Source organism: Dipteris shenzhenensis, chromosome 25 (genome assembly GCF_047967505.1).
Source record: "Dipteris shenzhenensis isolate YYH24624 ecotype China chromosome 25, Dip_SZ_1.0, whole genome shotgun sequence".
In the NCBI taxonomy this organism is placed as follows: Eukaryota; Viridiplantae; Streptophyta; class Polypodiopsida; order Gleicheniales; family Dipteridaceae; genus Dipteris; species Dipteris shenzhenensis.
Window position 1 is genome coordinate 15,441,224 of NC_141620.1, and position 5,484 is coordinate 15,446,707.

Here is a 5,484-nt window from a genome sequence, read left to right on the forward strand (position 1 = left end):
ATGAATTTGGAGATCGACTAACCTATTCATGAATGGTCTAGCCTTGAGACATTGAATAAGTTCCTGGCTCAAAATATGTGTCGCAAGTAGCATGATCCAAAAGTGGATCCATTGTTGGGCTAGCAAGAAGCAAAAATAAAGCTCCTAATTCAATGGAATGCAATGACTAGCGAAGAAGACATTGATGTCATCAACTATGTATGTGCTCATAATCCCTTGAGCAATGTCACAATCCCTAACCTCTATCCTTGGAAGTGAGGCAAATCAAGATAGGTGATTTTGACGAAGCCATAAAGGGAGAGGCTCCTAAGTGGAATCAATGGGTTGAGGGCTTGGAAACGTGGGCGGCCATGGTGATATGCAAATGGGGATGAAGAAGAGGTGGTAGCAATAAAGGGGTTGGGCTAAGAAGACTCATGATGGTAGGACTCAAAGGAGGTGGTGTAAACCATGAGGATAAGGACACAGAAGCGTGAAGGTCATAGGAGTGCAAGGGAGGTAGAAGGTGAAAAGATGAAGATGACAATGCCATGAAAGTATAGTGTGTCTTGTAAAGAAAGAATCAGCAATGCATTTTTCTTTAGTTTGAAGCTAGTGAAAGAATCAATTCTCAAAGCAGGAGCTACAATTGTCTATTCAAGTCGAGAATAGTGTCATTAGAGGAGGGTAATTGTTTGTTTCCAATTCACAAGTCCGAGTAATTCTTAGAAAACACACACACTATGATACACTATTTTCTCTAAATAGCCTAAAAGCCATGGTGTTCACAAGAGCCCATCCATGATAATGTAGTTCCATGCGTAGAAGGCCACTCCAAAAATACCACATAAAAACGTATGTAGCTGGCACAATATACCTGAAGATAGTCCAATAGCCGATTGGGCTCTTAAATCCATGCCTATATAGAATGATCCTTGCCAACTACTTTCATTGACGACTGGCTATCATGTCATGCAATAAGATCTCTTTAAGAGGTATGAGAAGATCATCAACCTTGATGGCTATACTCACGTAACGGATATCAACGTTGAGATAGGATCACGGAATTTGATCCAGAGAGTATCAACTAACCTGCACCAATCTAAGAGTGTTGCCATGCATAAAGGCAAGTAGAACTCTTGCATGAAACCAGTATCATAGTCCAAGCTGGAGTTTTTGCATACCTACACATGATGTATTGCCAACATACAGTTAAACGATTACCTCCAGGCTTGTAAAGTGGTTGTGACTTGTGAGTAACCAATCTTCTTGAGTCTAGGATAGCTATGGCATGCAAGCATAAGAGGGCATAATGAGTCTGTTTGTTGTTGCTTGAAAGAGGAATGTTAGATGCAGCTACTGGCTGAGAGATGAGGAAACTAGATGTGCAAGATCAGGATATCTCACAAGCTCATGAAGCTATGTCTTGCTAAGTTGTGTATAAGAGTCTTATATGGTGTCATAAGGATATAGGCAACTGATTCCGTTCATTTGCTCATGTCATTTTGCATTCTCATGAGCATTCATACGAAGCATCACTCAATTTTATAGCTTGCAATACTTTTACATATATACCCCCTTCATTAAAAATGGGATTAGTAGGTGCATGTACTTATCAAGAGAATGCTAATGTGAATCTATAAGTGACTACCAGCTTTTGTAATGCCCCAACTGTTATCACTCACATGGGTCACAATTTTTATTTCAATGTATTCAATTTCTCAGATATCATGGACTATCTTGATTGATAAGAAGAAACACCGATATCAACACCGAGGTCTAGCTATAAGAGCTGGCTAAACATTACACTATCATAAAGAGCATATGGGTGGTATGTGTGTGTGTGTGTGGTTGAATTGCCAGTGATGCATAAGGCCTAAAAATCTAAAGTCATAATCAGTGGCCTCTTGTTAATAAATAATGCTTATTGCTAAGGTTAAGCATACCATGTATAAGCTTGTGACCAAATGTTCCACCTATCCAATTTTTCATGTGGGTGGTATCATCATGTGCTAGAGGGGTTATATCCTTGGTTACCTTAAATAGATAACGGTAAATGTGGGGATCCATATAGTATGGAACTATATGCCAAATAGCGAGTATAGCATCCCCATATCATTTTTTATAGGGACCTCCTTTCAATAAATAACCCCTAGTACTCAAATGTCATGTCATATTCCATATGTGTACTACATATTTCCTCCAATAGTCTCTTTTATCTACTCTCATGCATAAAAGATATCATATCCTACAAAATATCACGTCCGTCTAGAATAGAAATGTTGATTATGTTCTGAAGGGCGACTGAATTGGGCTGCAATCTTTTGACATATGCTCATACTATCTTATTTGAGGGTGATACCATTGCCTATCTCAAGAGGGACTTGGTTTTGTGCCTCTCTCCCATCTAATCCACTTCTAGGACCAGGTATGTGTTAGCTTTGTGTCAGTTTATATCTGATGGAGATGCAACGAAATAGAGAGACCGTGTTGCACTAGATTCGAGAGCGAGGAGGCAATGACACATGAGACAAAGATATATTGAGTTCAGTGACATATCACAGATTTTTATATTTTTGAGTCTACCCCCGAGCTTGCCAAAGTGGAGGAGATGATATGAGGACAACATGGACCAGTGGGATAAGGCGATGGCAAGCACAGACATAGCCAGAGATGCAAAGATGGACCAGGATGCACACGATGGATATTCAGCCCATTACAGCTGTACTTGGAGAAGATCGCTCGACTAGAGGTGTCACTCTTGATATGGCCCATTGGATACAGAGGTCACAAAGACCACGCACCCCGCTAAAAAGAGAGATGACCCGATAGATAAAGATACCAAACTTTTTTGCAGCCCAAAGAGAGCCATCATGACACCTGGCTATGTATTTTGATTTTGAATCAGATATTGAGCACTAGTTTTGTTTATTGAAGCTTCCATTTTTTTAAGTTTAGCATAGTACTCCACAAAGGTTTTTGGCGAGCCCTCTGCTTCAGCCCACAATGGCTTTTTTGTGATTGTACTTTGTCTCATAGGCCCGCAAGGCCTCCTGAAGACAGTAATACCTCACATGTGATAGCATTATGGACGACACTTACTTGATTGGGAGCATCCATGATCCCATCATCTACAATGGCCTTCAGAGATGGCCATCATCCAAGGGATTCACCTTTTTCCACATGGTAGTGGGACTGACACAATAGAGTACCTATTGGGCCCATTAGCTTTTGTCTCATAGATATATGACCTTACAGTACCCTCCCCTCCACTTGGAGCTGACCACCCATATATAGCCTATCATGTCCTTGCTACTACGCCAGTCATAGCAAGAGCTCCTACCACACTTGATCCACTTTGATCATGCCCTTGATCCAATATATTTGAGTCACTTAGCCAAAGAGCTTCCGTGCCTACTACTCATCCACGCCTCAGACACCCTTATCACAGTGGTACAAGACGTTGCCACTGGATCCTTCCCTATGACCCAATCCGCATGGGCTCGAGAAGCTGCCTCAAAACCCTTGGTTTGATGAAGAGTGTAGAGAGACACGAGCCCACCTCACATGGGAGTGAGCCTTGGGTTAGTTGACATCATCTAAGGCACAACAGATCTTTCGACAGCTAACACGTTGTAAGAGGTGATCTTTCCTCACACACAGGATGGATGAGATCATCAGATTATTTTGAGGAGGAGACCTAACTACTGGATGGGGACTTCTTTTGGAGGGGAAGCCACCCATTCCTACTAACTCGAGGGTATGGCAAACCTATGCATGCTCCTTATATGATCTCTTGAGGTAGGCACCATCAGATATATCCTCTATGCCCTGGCCCACTATTTGTCAATTGTTTACCACACAAAATGCATGGGTTGCACTCCACCGACTCCACAACCGGAAAGCACAGGATCATGAGAGCCATATGCTTCACTACTGATGCTGCAGTTTGCCTGTGAACTAAATCTTGATTCATGAGGGCATCTTCTAGATGTGGAGTAACTATAGAGATATAATTTTTTCCCATCTCCCCAATATACTCAATCAGAAATGAGAGAGATTCAATACCCCATGTTGAACATTCAACTCAAGAACCCTGTATTCATTCATAGGAGCTGGCAAGACGGTGAATGAGGAACAAGTTTCAACAATAATAGCAATGGCCACAGTGGTGCAAACTCAATTTTGACGCTCTTGGACTTGTAAATTGTTAAGAAGAGTAGCTACTAGGATGTCTTATGGACCAATAGCTTTAGCAATGTATCCAAATGTATTCATAGTGGCCCTCTTGATCCCCTTGTGGTGAGATTTAAGCATTTCAAGGAGCTCAAAACATATTCTAATCCACTCCCGAGCTACCACAAACTCAGCTCCTCTCCCCACTAGATCAATGCAATTCTCTTGAACCTTCTCATGTATATTCTTTAAAATTAGTGTCAAATGTGGAAGCAAGTCCTTGATGGGAGGATCCATTTTTGTCATACCAATTATGTTTACAATGCCCTTTAATGCACCCAATATGGACCCTAGAACTTTTGGGTACTCCTCCCCCAAATATTGATATAAAACCACACCAAGATGACCCATAAGCTGCTCCTCAGAGAACTGCTTCATTACAACTGCAATCCGAGAGATAAGATCGGCTACTTGTTGCCTTACTTTTGCACTCGTGGTATTTGGTTGCCACTTGGTTGTGTTGCATATCTGGGGTCGATATGGTTTAACATGTTGGCCTAAAGCATTCACTACTGCCCAAAGCCATTAAGCATCACATTAGCATCAATCTTGGTGTTTGGTGTATGGATTATAAATAATTATTCAGAACTATTTAGTACTAAGCAGCCTTTTTAGCCATTGATAGTACTCTAAATAATAACAAATAAATCTAAAATTTTGGTCTATATCTCTACCATGACTGATTTCAATCATCAAACAATGTTGATTTGCTAATATGTGACTTGACAGTCTTTCATTCAAACGTTGCATCGTTATACTGCAAAAACATGTTTCCAAAATGGCAACAATACAAATTAAGGTACAAAATGGAAGCAAACTCTCAAATCTAAATCTACATCTAGTTGTCGTGAAGCCATGCAATAGTTCTTTTCGTCACTTGCTCTTAGAGGATTGTTTTTGGTTTTGAGCATAGCACCACATAATAGTCCTTATTATCTTCATTTGTAGGGGACTATAGTATTGCAAAATGGTCACCCATTTGAAGCATGTCAGCCAGCTGGTCGTTACCCATTGCATATGTTACATCTTCCTAGTCTAGGTCTGATGCAGTATGTCCATTGATGGGCTCCAATCTATTCAAGGTCCATGGATTCGCATGAGATAAATTGGTGCACCTATCCCATGTTCCATCCATGTAGAATGAACAAAAGCATGATAAATGTCTAAACAAGGCTTGTGTGGGATCTTTGTTACTAAAAATATGCAGTGTGTTAAGCGACTTCCTTTGATGGTGTGGCAGTCCCACACTTTAGACCTGTCAACATCACA

General features: G+C 40.8%; 1 pseudogene; it reads right to left on the reverse strand.

Annotated features, from left to right (window-relative positions):
* Window positions 1–3,790: 3,790 nt before the first annotated feature.
* On the reverse strand, window positions 3,791–4,452 carry LOC147885501 (uncharacterized; annotated as a pseudogene).
* Between the last annotated feature and the right edge of the window lie 1,032 nt (window positions 4,453–5,484).